We start from the raw sequence: 18,328 nt of genomic DNA on the forward strand, positions 1-18,328 counted from the left end.
GTTAGCCTTGGATGCTTTGGTTTTATTCAAGCCTAACTTTATTCTGTGTTTAATCAACTTTCCTTATTTTTGCGTTTGGTTATGTTTAATAAAAGTACTGGTTTATTTTTAGACAGCTCGCAATGTGTGCGCAACAGCTGTTGTTGTTGTGACACGATTCTTTTCGAGGGTGAGACGTAAGGGATTTGCCCGACACTATTTGCGCGATGTTTAATTAACTCAGCCATGGAGGTTGTGTTTTTTTTTTTTTTTTTTTCCAGGTCTCCCGAGAACAAAATCTAATGTTTGAGTTGCGGCTGTTCACGCAATTTAGTGCTTTATGAGGATGAATATTCGACTTGGACTCCATTGATAAGATGTATGGATGTTTTTTTTATGGCGTTCTAAACACAAGATCAATAAATGTATTTACTTTTATTTCCACTTCTTCTACTAATCAGTTTGGTGTCGATACATCTTGTTAGCGGGGTTATATTTATCGTTTTGTTTGCGACTTGCTTCTCTACAGTTGGGATGCTCACATAGCCACAATTCTCAACTCCAAACGCTCCGAGGCAGGAGATAAATGAGGATTGCAAAAATCGTGTTAATTGATTGCTAATCAATGAATCGCTTAGAGACGATGTTTTTGAGTGAGCGTCGATTTGAAACCTGCTTTTACTTTGAAAACCAATTACCAATATTTTTGCATAGTTTTTGACACCTTACATACCAAATCGTTACCAAATCGGTAACTGAATCGAAATCGATTTATCGAAAACTTTTTTAAAAAATCATTTATTTATTCATTTATTAACACTAATCAGTACCTCAAAAATTTTTACAAAGTTTGAGTTCTTGTTCGTCTTTCTCAACAATACGATTCATTACGGAAAAGAAAAATAAGAATCGCTACCATACTTGTATGACGCACATCACTTGTGTGATGCAAATACAATCAGGTCAGCGTCATAAGCCGTCGCCGTTCCCATTTGAAACGATCACACGCTGAAACGTTGTGTCTTGTCCGTAATCAGTCGCCAGATGACTTTCGAGCAGCTCCACTTTTCTGCTGCGGGGGTAACAGATGGCTGTGGCTGATAGCGTTTTGCCGGCAGAGAGGACGCCGAGGGCGGGCCAGCGAGAGGGGTCGGGAAAAAAAAAAGGAGGTTTGGGACCACTGTGGAAAGCCGCATGTGTGAATCACGTTGATCAAATGAATAGTTAATCGTAACCACCTGCATTGCCCCCACTTCACTGTCAAAAAAAAAAACACGCTATTTTTTTGGACGCTTTTTGTTTAGCCAGAGGGCATACATGATGTTCATGTTAAATATTTAGGAGAGAAAAATAACACCCAGAGGCAAAGTATTGCCTCAACAGCAGCGTTTACTCGGCTTTCCAGCCCCGAGACGTCCCACGTTGTTTTGTCGGGCCCCAGAGGTCTCGAGTCTCTGTCACCTCAGGTTTGGCTCTCCTTCCCGCGGGAGAAAACCAGCCAATTGGAAAGCATGTTATCGGAGCTCGGGATTCCTTTCGGGGGGGGGACCCTGTGATTACACGTTGGGGCCGGGCGTATTTTTGTCAGCCCTGAGTTGTTGTTGCTTTCTGGAGAGCGAGCAGAGCGACGGATCGGAATTGGTAACACATCTGGTTGTGATTGGCGGTGGAAAAAAGGCTCCTTGTGTTCTGGGAACTGGCAGACCGGGCCCAGCGGATGACAGAACCGGGGCCCGATCGCCCCCCCCCCCCCCTGCTTTTCCTGACTCTCGGCCAGTTTTCATAATCGGGCAGCAAAGCCTTGGGCATTTCTTTCTTTTTTTTATTAACAGAACGTCGCCCTTTTGCTTCCATTTCAATACGGGAAAGGCGGTACGAACCAGGTAGACCCCGAGCTCCATTACTGGCGCATCTGGCATAATGAGGCCCCCGAGGGCGAGTGTCTGCTCGCTCATATTGCCACCCCGGCCGGCTCCAAGTGAGTGGGAAAATTGCTACGGGCAAGGAGTATATTGAAAGGCATTTCACGGCAGGTGTGCGGAAATTGGTTATTCCTGCAAGCGCTTGATGAAGTTTAAGCCGTCCATGTCGGAGCAAAGGTCCGGGCAGATCCACGTGCGAGACGAGCCGCGGGAAGGATGGCAATTAAAAATGCAGCGCGGGTATTATTCATCGCCCTGCCTACCCGTACCTCGGTAATCACTCGAATCAAGGGTTTTTCGTCGCGTGGATGGTCGTTATTTTGTTTTAATGAACCATTGTTTCGAGGCGGCGATATCGTTGAACCGAATCCTCGATGAAAAGAAGAACTCGGATTCGTGCCCGCCGGATAAAATCAGGTGTCTTCATTTGCTGTTAAACTATGACTGATTTCTCCACACAATCACATTCATAGCAATCTCCGTCGCCCCCGGCAACACAAGAGCCAATCATTATGATGTTTTAATGAAGCAGATGCAGATAACCTTGGATTACAAATGCCTTGTTTTCAACACTGACGGGAAATACAGAGGCCGTTTTTGCCAAGGTGACCAATCCGGGTTGATTCTGAGGTCAGAAGTTTAGCCGTGCTCAAATTCCAGCCGGGCGATCTCTCAATTTCATTGTTTGAAAAGAGCACAATACTTTTTGTCACAGTCTGTGGCTAAACTATCAAATCTGATCAATGTTTTTTCAACAATGCGCCAGAGTAAAAGAGAAATGGATGAGATTCATAAAACAAACATAGCGTGGAGTCATACTAAATTCTCTGAAATGAGTTTGCCTCAGATGGGAGAAGACAAAAGACAATTGTCATTATTTTAATAAACCAAATACAGACAACTTTGCCAAGCAAATGTATTGTTTTGAGCAGATTTATTAAGTCCGCCTCCTCAATCGCCACTTTGTTTTTGAAGACAAGCAAAGTGGGCGAATACAAAAGACTGCAGTCGTTCATTGATTTTAATAAACCTCCGCTAATGAATGTATCGTTTCCAGGCGGGCTTAGAAGAAATGCTTATTTTCTCCGAACCGAGTCGACCCGAGGAAAACAAAAGCTGATCTCGTCGAACACCTCGGATAGTTTTGAGTGGGTGATTGAGCTGCGAGGGCTAAACTAACTTTGCTAAATCAGCCATTAGCCGCCACCGTCGCCATTAGCCGCCGCCGTCGTCATTAGCCACCGTCGCCATATTTGTCGTTCCTACTTGTGACATTGCGGAGCCGGTTTCGCAAGCGCCTTGTCCTCCACCCCAGTGAAGACGGCGCTAATTGAAATGGAGCGCGTGTGTTTAGCCCTCTGAACCTTTAGCCGCGTTAGCCTGAACTCACAGACTGTTAAAGCGGCGACAGAGAGAATATTATGTGTTCCGTTATTGTGTCTTTAGGGCTGTAGGGACTATTTGCCATCCCTATTAAGCAGGCTGACTGGTGGCTGGCTGGGCAGCACGCCTGGTTGGCTGTGTGTGTGTTATCACACAGTGTGTGTGAGTGTGGACAGAGGACGCCTGAGGCGGCACTCTGGAGCCAGAACGCTGGCGGTGTTGTCCACAAATGCCTCGCACCCAGTGACCCTCGCCGGCGTAATGACTTTGGGGTTAATTCCTGGGGAATGGTGCGGCCCTCACAGGGAATTGACTCAGAGCCAGCAGAACAGGCACGGCAAAGCAACAGGATATCATCTCTGGAAACATCTATCTCCAATTTTTTTGGGGGTACTTTTAAAAGGATCTTCACCGGGAGTCAGAAATGTCCTTGAAAGCAAACTTTTCCCAAATACGACTCGGTTTTGATGTTTTTTAATGAAGCGAGTTCTCTTGGAAGAAGGTCGTGTTTTGGTCGAAATGAACTTCAGATATGAGCAAAGACGCTAAAGAGCAAAGTTGATCACCGCCACTTTGTGTGAATGACTCAAGTACCGACAACCTTGGATGAAGAACGGAATGATTTGAGTAAATGACTGACAACACTAGTTTCTCCCTCCACAAGTCACTTTTTGTGAGTCAGTGAAGACATAAAAAAAAAAATCACAGCGACTTTGAATGAACCACACACCCACAACGGATGAGAAACTTCCTATTTTGAGATGATGGCTAACGATACAAGTACTGTTGCTTCCTCCTGCCCGAGTTTGTTTTGCTCGGAAGCGGAATCATTGTCATTTTGTATTAATGAACCACGTGCCGGCGACCTTGGATACTAAACAATATTTTGCCAAGATATGGAGGCAAAGGTTGAGTCCTCATTTTGTTTTAATGAGCTAGCTTTAGATGCTAGCAGCTAGCGTGATGGACCGCTGCTCTCATTAGCTCCAACTTTGAAATTGATCTGGAGGAAAATGGCAGATATGTTTCTACTTTTTTATATATATATATATTCCTCCGATGCGGCCATTGTCAGAAGAATTCTGCTGATCCAAACAGCCTCGACGGGGGGTCCGCCTTCCTCCGATGCGTCATCCTCATCCCGCCGCCGTGTAACTCGACATGATCTGATTCTTCCTCGTCTTTTCTGATGGGATTTTACAAACTGCCAATAATCCAGCAGCTCTCGCTCTCCCTTTCTCATGGATTGCGAAAGTTAAAAATAATTCAACCACAAATGGGTGAAAAGCCGCGAGGCAGAGCACTTATTTTTGTGCCGTTCCCTCCCCCCCTTGCCTGCTGAAATCATCGCCGCAAATGTTGAAGGTTTCTGGCAGTGAGCATGGATTGGAATTACACGGGTGCAATCTGGCCATCTCGATTCGCAAATGTCCATCCTCGACTCCCCCCCCCCCCCATCCCAGCTGCATTAAGTGATTTGCGGGCCAGCGTTTGAGTGGGATTGCACGTCATCTATTTGCATGACATTTCCCAAGATAGGGAGAGATGTTAAGTACTGTCATCGTCTTTTTTCATCCCTTTCCTCTCTTGACGCTGTCAGAGAAATTGTTCTCTGGAGTAATGCTTTCACTTGAAATCCGTGTCATGGAGCCGCCATGTCCGCCAACAATACTGTCAGGACCCGGCATGACGCCTGCGTGCAGCCCACTGGATTTCTTTGGCCTTGCTGAATTGATTTGGATAGAATGATAAATTGATGTTTTGTTTGTAGGTGAAGGGAGAATTTTAACCTTTTAACCTTTAGTCATTAAAATAAACAAAAAATACATTAAATTAGCCTAAAAAAAACCTACATACAGAAACTTTGGATATTGGGTTGCTCCTGTTGGTGTGTAAGTGTTGGCCACCAGGGGGCAGTACAATACCAACATGCAGAATTTTCTGGGATATTGGGTTGCTCCTGCTGGTGTGTGAGCTTTGGCCACCAGGGGGCAGTATAATAGCTACGTACAGATTTTATGGAGGATATTTAGTTGCTTCTGCTGGTGTGTGAGCTTTGTCCACCGGGGGCAGTATAATACCGACAAACACACATGGGCAGTTAGCTGGAGTCGGTCAAAACTCTTCTGTAAGCTTTTGTAATAGTAATTTGTCATTCTCCACAGAGGATAAAGATGATCGACTTGTGAGTAGCGTTATATAATCTGTCTCCATGTGTTGCTCAACCATTTGTGTTCACATCTTGGTTGCCTTGCCACAAAGATGCTGTTTGTGAGCACGCCTGTGGCATTTCACATTGGGAGTTCATATGAGGTAACAAACATTAAGCGAAACTGAAAGGCTAAACTGTGTGGGTGTTAGCAACTCAACTTGCATTCCGTTTGTCTTATGATTAGCTTGACAGGAAACTTTAAACGGGAGTGGAAACAAATAGCTTAAAGCCCTTTTTTGGGGGGGAAGAATCGTGAGGTTCACGTCTCTGCCTCCCAACTGACAATTTTTTTTCATACTTGTGGATTTCATTATTCAAAGCGTGTAGCCGTGTCTTTCATGTGCATCTTATTAACAAATTCCAAAAAAATACCGTCTTAGAATTGTCATTAGGGACAAATGAGGGCGCATATTTAAAGGAGGTTAAAATTAGCCGTGCATTTGTTTTCCTGCCCTACTATGCATTCTTAATGCCCTGAAATGGAAGGTTCATCACCAACACGAACAAATTGCTGTTTCCGTTCAAAGTAAACATTTCCATCGGATCACCCAGAGCGTCTCCAGGTTAATTGTGCCCGGATGGCGAAGAATAGACGAGGCGCACCACGGGAGGCGCGCGAGTGTACGGAGAAAGATTGCAAACGGCGGCGCTGAGTAAATTAGCATGGACCGACTCCCTTTCATCTTTCTTTCTCTCGGCCTTTTCGTCACCGGAGGGATGCTTTCAACTCGGAGTCAGCGTGCGCTCTCTCTGGAGTTGCGCTGCCTTCAGCCGCACGTCGCCCCCACAATTCTCTCCTTATTTTTCCCACCGTTCACACATTCACGAGATCAATTGACCTGACGCAATTATATTTGGGGACGAAGCCTGGCGGAAGGAATGGCCGAGTGCCTTTTCAAGGCGGCGTCCGACATCCTGCGCCTCAAGTTAGCCCGTTAGCGATATTGTGTATTTTACAGCTGTTTTAAATTTGCCATCCAATCAACAAAGCGCCACCAGGCCCTGATGGAGATGTGTAGCATCTTCTGACAGCTTCTCAGGTCTTCTGGCCTCGTCCCTTTTGAAAGCCGGGGGAAGCCGCCGCGAGGTGGAATCCATCACGGCTTTGGCCCAGGGCGCTACATTTTAGCGCTCCAAATGGAAAAACGCGAGCGGCACGGCAAGAGAGCCAAGCCACGTCGACGTCTCTCGTTCACCTTCAAACGAGTGGAGAAGTCCTCCACCTCTTCCTGTCGCTCTGCTTATCCATCAGCCCGCGGCGCATGGAAAAATCATTTACTGTATATACGTGAGGGTGATTGACGACACAAGAGCGGAGAGTGAATGGCGGTCTCATCAGTCCGCCCCCGCAGACATCATAGTCTGCCTTGCCGGACTTTTTTATTTTTTGTTTTGTTTCTTCTTGTCGATGGTATGACACTGAAAGTTCAAAAGAAACCGCAGGGCGACTGTCGAACGAAAAAATCACAATTTTCAAATGATGCCGAGTCAATATGGCCGTGTTAACAATTCGCCTGTAACAACCCCAAGACATAAGGATCCAATAAAACATTCATTTTCTGTCACGGCATGTAAACGCAGCAATAAGGAACATTTTTGAGAATTGGAAAGAACATTTCCTTCATTTATTTTTGATTAAATTATTGATTAATCGACAACTATTTCTTGGTAATCGATTGATGTACCGCACAAAATAATCACTGAATTAAATATTTTGTTAATATTGGTTTTTTTTAAAATAAAATGGATGTTATATATTTTTTATATGTGTGTTTTACTATTTATGTGCAATACTTTTTTAAGTACAGTTCAGTTATATTTAACTTTAAACTACTGCTACAAATCATTCACATTTAATCTTAACTGTTACGTAACTACAATTTAAAAAAAAAATTCCTACATTTAAGATGAATGTCACTGTTCAAACATGCATGTTAAATTATTCAAGTAAAACCAAGCTGACAGCTGGCAAACATATTTCCATTTTAGGATCTTTGATTACCTTTTTGTGGTGTAAAGATTTTAAGAAAAGCAAAACACATGTCGAGATAATCCGTAATCTTTCTCATCTTTGCTGTGTGAGTTTATTGGCGTTTTTCCACCCTAGCCCCTTCTTTGGATTGAAGTTGTGGAGAATCCACACTAATCCACTCTGGCTCGCTCTTGATCAAAGGCCGCTTGCCTGGCTTTTGACTTGAACTGACGGGGCTCCTTTTCCTCATCGCAAATTCACTTTAGATTACTCGGAATAGGCACTTTTGGTTTGAATGTGTCGTTTGGTCGTCGGCGGATGGAGGAAGGAGGGGAGGGGGGTAATACTGGAGCAAAAGAAATTGGCACGGTGACTATCTTTTGTGTGGAGTGGCGCTTTTCTTGCATGCGTAATTGGTTGGAATGCAGAATTGAAAGTTGGCTTCGCTCCGCTGACTTGTATCGCTAATAAAAAAAAAAAAAAATGCGCATGTCAATTGATATCATGGCTAAAGTGTTTCCTCATTCCCCAAACTGCAGGCGGCTGGAACGATGAGTGTGTCGACCCTGCCGACGTGTGTTTACAACAAAAAAAGAGAGCTTTTGTTTTTTCTCGGAATGATTGTCAATTACAGGAGCTTTGCGGCTCCTTTTGGTCTGTCACGGAGTTCACGCAAAAGGTTGTAAAGGCGTGTTGACAAAGCTCTTTTATTGAACGACTGATCATGTTGAAAGGATTACAAGGCAACTGTCACGAGTGGGAACTTTTCACAGACAGACTTTGTAAAGTGCTCCCAGCTCGCTTCTTGTCTAACGTTTGTTGTTGTCTCTTTGCAGGTCCAACAAACGGATTGGCTCACCGCTGTTGCTGCCTCGGCCATTTTAAATGAGTCCACACTAGGATATTGGTCGTTTATCAAGTGTCTGGTAAGTGCTTATCTTTTTTTCAATTTTTTTTAATAACACTGATGTCTTGAAGTACTCCAAAAGGTTGTGGAATTAAGAAGAAATATCACTCGAGCCATCACCGCACCTGATCTCAAAATATTGCTGTCACGGTACTGAAATTAAAGCGCTAAAATGTCTTTTATGGAAATACATGATGGAATGAAGTTTTATTTTCAATTAATTAATTTATTTGGTGAAAATTAATCCATTACAATGAATAAATTATTAACTAATTCAAATCATTCAATTTTATTTGAATTTTCAATAGACTTTTCACATCTATTTTAATTTTCAACACAATAAAGAATATTTTTTACATCACGAAACATGTAAAAGGTTTTGATGAATGAATTAAATAAACAAATAAATTATCCACCCATCCAGAAATACATATGTAAATAAATACAAAAAAAAAATAAACACACCTGTTAAAGGCAAACTTTTTTTTTTAAATTAGGATATTGCACATTCATAAACAGAGCCAAAATGAATCCATGTTGGCAGTGTCTCTTTCATCTCGCTTCCTCTGTCCTCCTCGTTGCGTAACTGCTCACCCCTCAGTGAAACTGGAGTAATTGTTTCAGATCACAGTGGGAAAGTTTGTTTTCAACTTTGAGGATGTAGCGCCGCCGTATGTTGCGTGTAAACTGTGCCCCCAAACGAGCTTTACTTAATAGGTTTTCCACCGAGTTGAGGTCAAGTCAACTTTTTCTTCGCCAACGTGGGCCTTTATTAGAAAGCCAGCGAGTCAACTTATCTATCTTGTGTTATCTCAGCATTTCTCCAGCGTAGCGTTTGCCCAGGCAGCCGTGACAGGATATTGATGAGCTTGTTTTTTTTTTTTCCCCACCCCATTTCCCCAAACTAGCGCTCCATCCCCACTTCTCCTTCACCCCATCTCAGCCTGCCCATTTGTCCTCCTCCTTTCCAAGTCTTCCCAAACTAAAAAAAAAAAAAAAACCTAGCTGGATGCCGCTTATACGTTAACATAAGTGAGCGGCTGTCATGGATTTTTTTGTTAGCATCGACACTTTTTCTTTGGACAGCCCCGCGGAGAGGGATTGCTTGTCGCCTTGTCAGGCTTGTGTTTTGTACCCTGAGAATGGAGACGCTGGCGTTTGCATCTTTCATTGCCTCAAAGATGCACCAAGCTGGAGAGAGGGCGGCGCTAGCAATTTTCTGCAGCAGACCCTTTCCTGCAGATCAGAGCGTCCAAGTGGAAAAAAGGCACATTTTTTATCAAAGCTTCACTTCAGAGAGCATTTGGCCACCGAGGACCTCATGGCCGGGGGGGGGGGGGGGGGGTGGCTTGGAGAAGAGACCACGTGAAGTTGCAGGGGGTTGCAGAGTTAACAGGCTGCTCAATTTTTGACAAGGGGGGGGGCGTTTTAAAAAAACAAAAAAGCATTGTTACTCTGACGTCCCTCAAATTGAAAATAAACAAGACACACAACAGACAAGAGATTTGACGGATACAAATATTTCCCTTGTACATAAAATGAATGGTTTCAAAATCTCAGCGACATCATAGAAACTCATCCGAAGCTCTTGAACTGTCTTTTAATGGAAAGACTTAAAAATAAAATAAAATAATGGAAAATAAAACTTCATTAAATGAAAATAAATAAATAAATAAATAAATAAATAAATAGATAAATAACATTAATTAAATAAATAAATAAATGAAGTTCCATTACTGCAAATCTCAGTTCAAAGTTTCAGGTGACCCTTAACTTGTCGTCAAATTAAAAAGTAAAGTCATCAATCATGCGAACACCTGGCCTGTCATCTTTTTTGGCCTAACAATCATATTTTGATGTCGGAAAAGTTGTTGTGCAAGTGAGCAAACAAAGCTGATCCCTTCGTTGATGGATCCTGACAGTTCTAATCGGCTTTTTTTTTCTCCCCCACATGCCGCTCCCTTGTCTTGATTAGATTTTTTTTAAACCATATTTCTGTCTCAGCACCAAATTCCAGCTTGACTCAACACCCTTGCCTTTCTTTTTTTTTTTTTATCGCTATTCCCCGCCTTATCCCCTCAGGCCCCATCTGTCTAAACTCCGTCCATTTCCACTGCTGACCCCATAAAGACGCCAGTAAGAGGATTGGTCGCTCCGCCGCGTCAAATCACGCCGCCGTTCTATATAGGATAAAGAGCTCTGATATTAAACGTATTAAAAAAAAAAAAATCAAATGACGACTATGCGATGTCCATCGTAAGCTTTTGGGTGATTAATGCTTCCAAAATTCAGCGCGGTTATGTTTCGAGTAGCTCGTGTGTCTTTGTCACGAAAAGACCGCGTTTGTTTTCAATCACGTGACCTCCGACGGTACGATCATCTTTTTTTTTCTTTTTCTTTGCCCGTTTGTGTGTTTTGTGTTCCGATGAAACGATTAAATGGATGAAAACTGCAAAGGTCAGCCGGGGTAATCCCTTACAACAAACGGCGCAATCCCCCATCGGCGATGTGGAGCATGCCGCCGTCGTACTGTCAACACGGGCGGCATAGCGAATACCTCGGCAAGGTCGCGATGATGCAAAGCGCTAGATGAAATGAATAAGAAGCTGGCGGTAATCATATGCCGCCGTTGCCGTGGACCCCATTCAGGCGCCGCTCGAGAATAATTCCGCCACTTCCCCGCCGCGGAGAACTTATTGACGCGGGCCGCGATTGGATTTAGTCGAGGTACAATCCGTCTCGGCTGTGACCCCGGCGTGAACTGCCGAGAAATGGCCTTTTCACCCAAAATGGGCGCGGATGATTTCGCAACAACGCTTGTCATTACACGTTTGGCTCACGTGGAAACTAGACGCCGTTTTTGTCTGTGTGGTTAAGAACCAGGCGAGTTTTAGGTTCGTTCAAGGTCGCGAAGATATTCGCCATCATTTTGGAACCTGTTGGAAATTTCCCTGAGTGGAATTGAACCTGCCCCCCGTTTTTTACCAATCCAAATTGACCTTCAGTAATAGAACCTTCAGGCCTCATTGGCATCACCCCCTAACTCATTTTATTTGATTCATAATCCTGTCATGCTACCTTCCTTTTTTTTTTTTTTTTGGGTGCTTTCATTTCAAGAACTTTCTCCCCCCTAGCATCGAGCCGTTGTAATCAATGTTATTTATTGTGATTGAGATTAACTCTGCCTTATCGACGCCATCCGCCTCCGCCGCCACCGGAGGAGATTACAAACGTGCCTGTCTTTTATTAAGTGTCTGCTAATGAAACTTGGGTGTGCAAGTTGATGAGGAGATGAGTCTCATCTGGCATGCCTCGGCGCAATGACTTTTTTTTTTTTGTCTATGCCAGCAACAGCCTTAGCTGCAGGCAAGATGTGGGGGCGCTCACTATTTGGCAAGTTTGCTCTTGTATTTAGTTTATGGGTGTACTTCATGGACATTTTTTTTTTTTTGTCGTAAAGTTGTATTGATGAGCATATTTGAGTGAAGCGCTCACGCACATTGAAGCGTGAGCTGATGATTGTCGTCTTCAAAAAGCGTAGATCGCCGGGTAAGGAAAATCAAGCGCTCCCTCATCTCAACGTGCATATAAACACAGCTGCTGATATATTTCTCCAACGTTCCCTCTTTCAGATATTCGCTCACGACAAAGATGCTAAGTTGGATTTTGGGGATTTGGGCAAAGCTTAGGCCAGATGACTTTCCCAGGCAGGCGCGGATATAAATACACATTTACGCACAAACCGCTCGAGTCGGCGGCTGACAGTGATTATAAACCTTGGGAATATCTCCCACGTGGTGGCCTCACGCGGCTATCGAGCGCCGCACGCCACGGTGGCCGAGGCCAACCCTCTCATTTCTTGTCAACGGTCGTCATGGTAACAATCAGGGCACTTACAGACACCCCCCCCCCTCTCCTCTCCCAACCCGCCAACCTTGCCTACCACTCAAACACGACTTGTCAGGGACGATTCGCCGTGCCGATTGCCGCCAGGCCATAAACTCGCAGACGGAGGTAGGAAGAGAACTAATCAAGGAAATGGACCGACTCCGCCAGATGCCACTTATCATTAACATTACCGCCACTATGAGCATATGGGCAGCTACATATTTTATACGCGGCCACTTGATTCAACTCTCGGCCCACTAAAAAGATACAAGAAAGCCTCGGTGGGAGTTTGAGCCGTGCCCTGTAATCAAGGTCGGAGAGAAAAAAAAATTGGAGAAAGCGAATGCAGATGGCCAATGAAAGTCGATGGGTAATGACGGAACCTGTGGAGATTGAAGCCCCTACTTGTTCCCAAACGTTGCCTTTTTTTCTTTGGCTCGGCTGCTGCGCCGCCTGCGGGAAACCATTTTACGCTTGCTCAAATGCTACAACTTCACAAAAAGGCTCGAGAACATGTTCTGTTGCCGCAACAACAACAAAAGCACCAATGGATGGGGATGATTCAAAAATCCCTTCTGGACAAAAATATGTTCTTCAAGGGTAACGTGGCTGATTCGAAAATTCCTTCTGGACAAAAAGATATTCTTCAAGGGTGTACGGGAGAAAAACATTCTTTTGCTGTAAATCATTTGGGAAATAAACAATCATTTTGCAAGCACAGTAAAATCAATGGATGAATATTTTTTTATAGCTTACATTTTTTTGATTATGCATTGATTTATGCTAATTCTTTTGTGCTACATTTTTTTATGCTACACTTTTTTTCATGTACCATTTTTCCATGCTCATTTTTTGATGCTGTTTTTTTTCATGCGACATTTTTTCTTGCTAATTTTTATGCTACATCTTTTCATGCCAATTTTTCTACAAATTTTTTTGCATGCCACATTTTTTTATTTTATCTCTATTAATTACAATAAAATATTTTTAGACACGCAAATATTAGCAAATAACCGTGTGAAAAGAGTGATGGCAACAAAAATATTGCTAAGGTGCGTTAGCGTTTCTGGATGCCCAATTTTCCACTGGTGTGATTATCATCAGCATTTGAGTGATTGGAAGCGCCGACAAGCGCAGGCGGCCACCTGTGCCCGCCTACGCTGACACCAGAAAATGCTTTCAATTACTTCGCACATCTGATCGTGACATCAGCACCTTTGGGAAGTTAAGTGCCGTCTTTCGCATGGCAGTTACTTGATGAATAGCGCGGGAGAACAAAAGAATAGCACACTTTCCTTGTCTAACGCTAGTCCTTTTTTGATTCGGGTCTAATTAGTTGTGTGTTAGCCTCCGGTGGAACAGATATAACTCATTAGGCTCATTCCGCGTGTAATTAAAACAACGTAGCATAGCCAAATTTTTCGCAAAGCGTGTGTTTAACAAAAGAGATGAAGAAAGGCAACACCTGAAAAGCCTCCATCTTAATTTTTTTTTTTTTATCGGAACATCGGGCCTGTCTGGTGATTTTTTTTTTTTGAACACTCGGGCGAGTCTGCCCACGGCGTGCCGGTCTGAAAGGAGAATTAGGTTTGATCCTGGGAGGCCTCTACTTATCAGCAGTGTTGTGATACGGGGTGGCTCGCCTCCTCCGAGATTTCCCACTCGGCTCTTAATATTCTCCACGCCTTCCTCCTGCCCTCCCTCGGCATTAAGCCTGGTATTAAAGATTCATACAGCACCCACGGTGTCTTCCCAAGTGCACGAGACCCGTCTTGCTCGCGAGCTACTTACACACTCCTCGCCAGCCATATCAGCCAAGTCCCTTTAATAAGGATGCTCAGTGAATCCTCTCTCTTCCTCTTTCCACGGTGGATTATAGCACCCTCAGTGACGAGAACAATCAGTGAAGAGGTTCTAAACAAAGGGGCTCCTCATTGGTTGCCCCCCCCCCCCTCCCTCGGCAGTTTTACTGTCTCCATTACCTCGGCGTGCATGTTCGCTCAGCATGTAACGTTCATTTTTCATGACCAGACACGGCAGACCAATTATTGATTAGTTGTCTGATGATAAATGAAAGCTACTTTTGGATGGAGGTCCTCGTGTCCAGATTGTATTTTTAATATCTCGTCTCCGATACTGAAGTGTTTTTTGTGTGAATACATTCAGTGTAATTGGAAAAAAAACAGCATACAAAAATTGCCATCGGCAAATTTGATAGCATCCGTGACCTCGACTCCGCGAGTGTCGTTTTCATCACCACAAAGCACTAATTCACATTTGAAGGTCTCTCGTTTGCGAAATGCAACCAAACGCTCGCGCCGCCTCGGTCTCGACATCGTTAATGTGATCTTGACTTCCACATTAAACCTCAGCAACTCGTTTCCTCTCAAAAACAATTTGGGAGGAGTGAAAAGCCCGTCGTATTTTTAAAAGGTATTCAGTCCGATGAATGGCGATTGGAAAGCCACAAAAGTTCATATCAATGAAGAGTTAATGGCGTTGATCCCTCAGCTACTTAACTCATTCACTGCCAATCCAATTAACATCATTGACGTCTATAACCGTCAACGGCAGTGAACGAGTTAAATAGCTTTCGCGTGGAAAAACGAGGCGTCTGGCGTTAGCCTTACCGCAGTCTTCCCGCAATTAGACGAGTGCTAGAAAAACACATTAATCCCGCCATTATTTCGAGCCATGTTAATTTACTGCCGGGCCGGAGAAGCGTGCTCATTAATTGGCCGTGTTGGATGACACACAGTGAAATTGCATTTGCATAGATCATTTTTAAATTGCCCCACAACATCCAGCTGGGGAGTAAAAAAGCTTTTGGTTACAAATGTTTGCCTGTTAGTGATGAAGCGGCCAGGGAAGGTGTCTGAACGCCGGCGGGCATTTTAAGCCGCTCTTAGCTGTCGCCCTTCTCTCCCACGTCTCCATGCAAGCGGAGAAATTGGCTGCATTCACCAGACCAAGGCAGCCCCGGCGGCTGGCTGGCAGAATTGGGCAACAGAGGATCAGCGGACGAAACAGGGAGGGGGGGGGGGGGGGATGCAAAGGGCCACTTTGGAAAAAAAAAAAAAACAATCCTTGAGTTTGATTCCAAAAGAATAGAGTTGTCCGTGACCACTCTGCGTCAAGCATGTGTGTCAAGTTACTAGTTCTCATGGGAAATAAATGTTGGCCCCTGAAGTGAAATTCAAGGCTTCATAGTCTCCACTTGGCTGCATTGCTTCGTTGTATTGCTGCTCTCACAAAGGCAACATGACATCCAGGAACACGGATGCTAATGTTAGCTTACGTGATACGCGCCACACTATGCAATAAAATTAACGTAATTTTGGGAAGCTAAGATGATCCTCTTTGCACAAGCCGCGGCTTATAGTCCAGTGCGGCTTATCTATGAATTTTTCGTGATTTTTATGATATTGTAAACATATTTTTGGGGTAATACAGGTCATAGAAATGAGGACATTTCATTTAAAACACCTGCGGCTTATATTCAGGTGTGGAAATTTCAGATTTCTCAAAAAAAAAAAAAAAATCTCCTTCCTTCCTTCGCCACGATTGTTGATTTTTGTTCGACGCCCTCTTTTCGACCACATTTATTGCAGCCGTCGTGTTTGAAGCTAAGCGTTAGCGCTAAGTATTAGCGGAGGAAGAAACAAAGGCCAACCCAGAAAGGTCTGGTGGAAATTTCTTTCTTAAATGGAGTTGTCAATTTCCATTGGGGCGACCACTCTGTAGGGCTATAAATGAATACGTGTCAAGCTGTCCTGGAAATGGAGGTTAGCTTGGGAGTGAAATTCACAGGCGACCAGGAGGGAGGAGTGGATAAGTGCTAGAGGAGAAAGTAAGGTGGACTGGAATCAAAGTGAAATTGAACACCGGGCCTGACCTTGGCTTGGTGGCTTTTCGTGATGGCCCCGGTGATAATTCCTCGCCGAAGCTTCGGCGTGACTCCTTCCTCGAGAGCATCTGTAATTATCAACAGAAGGCAGAGGAGGAGATAAAGCCAAGAAATGTAAGGTTTCGCTGGCAGACGTCAACGTTATCTCGCTATCTAACGTGACGCCGTCACCGGGTCAAGGCTTCTGTTTACGTGCTAGCCGAGCTCACGGGTCGAGCCGACGCTTTGATGCCTCCGCCGTCGAGATGTGACAGAATGTTCCCGCGCTCACCTGACACGTGGAACCTTTCGAGACGGCGCGCAGATGCTATCGCCCGACACGCCTCGGCCACGCATCCGTCGCCCATGCCCGGGTTGCTTCCTATCGGGCCATCTGCAATCTGATTAAAGCGGCTTATTTCTTTCCACCGACGCGATGAGCGCGGGCTAATTCCCGATGACCTTTGTGTGTCTGCGTTTGATTGCAAATGGTAATCACTGGAGGGATGAACGATTCATCAAAAACTGAGATGTGGACCGATTTGACAAGTTGTTGTGAATAGACCCGATGAGGAGCTAATTGCGTTAGCTTTGGTCTTGCTAACCGCTAGCGGGTAGCTAACTATGTCATGTCGGAAAGGCGAGTGATAAAGGTCGGCAGTCTGTATTGTTAACTGGAGCGTTGGTGGAGCTCCTCCATCTTGACGACGTGATGGCGTCTAATCCGCAAATGAATCATGGCATCATCGTTGGCTTTTCAAATCTGTTCCCCCTCACAGACAATGAAACTCGCTTCCATCGGAGGGCGTCTGGCAGTTTGAGTGGCAGCTTGGCAGATCATCTGCCTGATTTCAAACTTAATTAACCCCGCCGTCATGCAGCACGTCTCCCCCGCCCACCACTGATTTTGATAACGGAGAAGAGAAGCGAGAGGGGTTTATCTCATACCTGAACATTTACATCTCAAATCATCTTTCTTCATTCAATTGAATGGAAAGGCCATTAATGCGTTCCAGTAGCTAATTAGCATTTTAGCACCACCTATATGTCGTTCCCAACCTCGCGCTCGACTCTTTTACGACAAACACATCTTCCAAAGAGTGAAATATATTTTTTTCCAGTATGACAAAGTCCTCGACGTGACGATTCATTTGACCGAAGAGTAATGACAAAGAAACGAAGCGATTGCGACATTACAGCTCATTAGCCGAGTCTTTGCTTTGTGTTCATCTCTACCGTCGGTGATTACATTGTCGTCAGCGAAGCACTCTTCAGTCCAACGAGGCGTAAGACCATCAGACAGGTCGAAGCTGAGAAAATCACTTTGCGGAGGTAAAGAGGTGAACAGGAGTTCTTTCGACTGTCCGTCTACAATGCGTGAGCAATATTTGCGCGACACGCTTGGGTAATTGTTTATTGATTCATATAATTGCCTCTCCCAAAAAGTTGGGGCTCGTCAGGGCTTTGTTAAAAAAACACTTTAAAGTTGTGTTGCCATTTATCGATCGTCTTAATGAATGATCTGCTCAATTAAGTGTAATGAAGTCAATGATGTTTCCTCATCCTATTGTATGAGTTACCAACACGATTACTTAAAGGAGACATGCAGGGTTTATTTTATTTTATTTTTTTTTAAATGAAAACTGTTCTAAGGTGTTTTAACAAGGAATTTTTGTCTCAGCGTGCTCCTAGTCTTGCTAAAATTAGCAATTAGGTCATGTAAGTGAGTAACTGTAAACCCTGTCATGACATCATTTTGCCCTTTGGTGGCAGTGTTGGGGGGGAAAAAAAAAAACTTCCCATCTACCTGTCGTGCCATATACCTTCTGAAATATCATTTTCACTCAGTCCAACCCGCTCGGTTGATTCGTTTCACTCGGTGACATTTGATGTGAAGCGGCGCGAGCCCTCGGAGCGCTTCGGAGTCACTGACTCATAAACGTACGCTTGTGCAACAGAGAAACCCGAGCAAGAAAAGGTCAAGCCTATTCTCAGCGGGCCTAATCACCCCCACTCTCATTAAGTGGCCCGCTTGGTCAAATCACACTTGATTGTGTGTTTGCGGCCGCTCCAGAAATGCGATCAGGAGTGCGATCGAGCGGCGGCCGGCCGGCCGGGCAATGGATTGCCGCCACGCCGGGCACTGATTGGTGCGTGAAATGTGTTTAGCGGAAAATGT

The 18,328-nt window shown here is 44.4% G+C and overlaps 1 protein-coding gene across 4 annotated transcripts in view; it reads left to right on the top strand.

Moving 5' to 3' along the window:
* plxnb2b (plexin b2b) overlaps positions 1-18,328 on the top strand; it is a 99,461-nt gene that overhangs the window by 44,338 nt on the left and 36,795 nt on the right. For all 4 annotated transcript variants that reach the window (XM_085913574.1, XM_085913573.1, XM_085913576.1 and 1 more), the window contains one exon: positions 8,305-8,394. The gene's annotated coding sequence lies outside the window, so the exon portion shown is untranslated. The remainder of the gene's footprint in view (positions 1-8,304; positions 8,395-18,328) is intronic.

This window comes from Syngnathus leptorhynchus, chromosome 6 (genome assembly GCF_054491065.1).
Source record: "Syngnathus leptorhynchus isolate UIUO chromosome 6, UIUO_Slep, whole genome shotgun sequence".
Taxonomy (NCBI): domain Eukaryota; kingdom Metazoa; phylum Chordata; class Actinopteri; order Syngnathiformes; family Syngnathidae; genus Syngnathus; species Syngnathus leptorhynchus.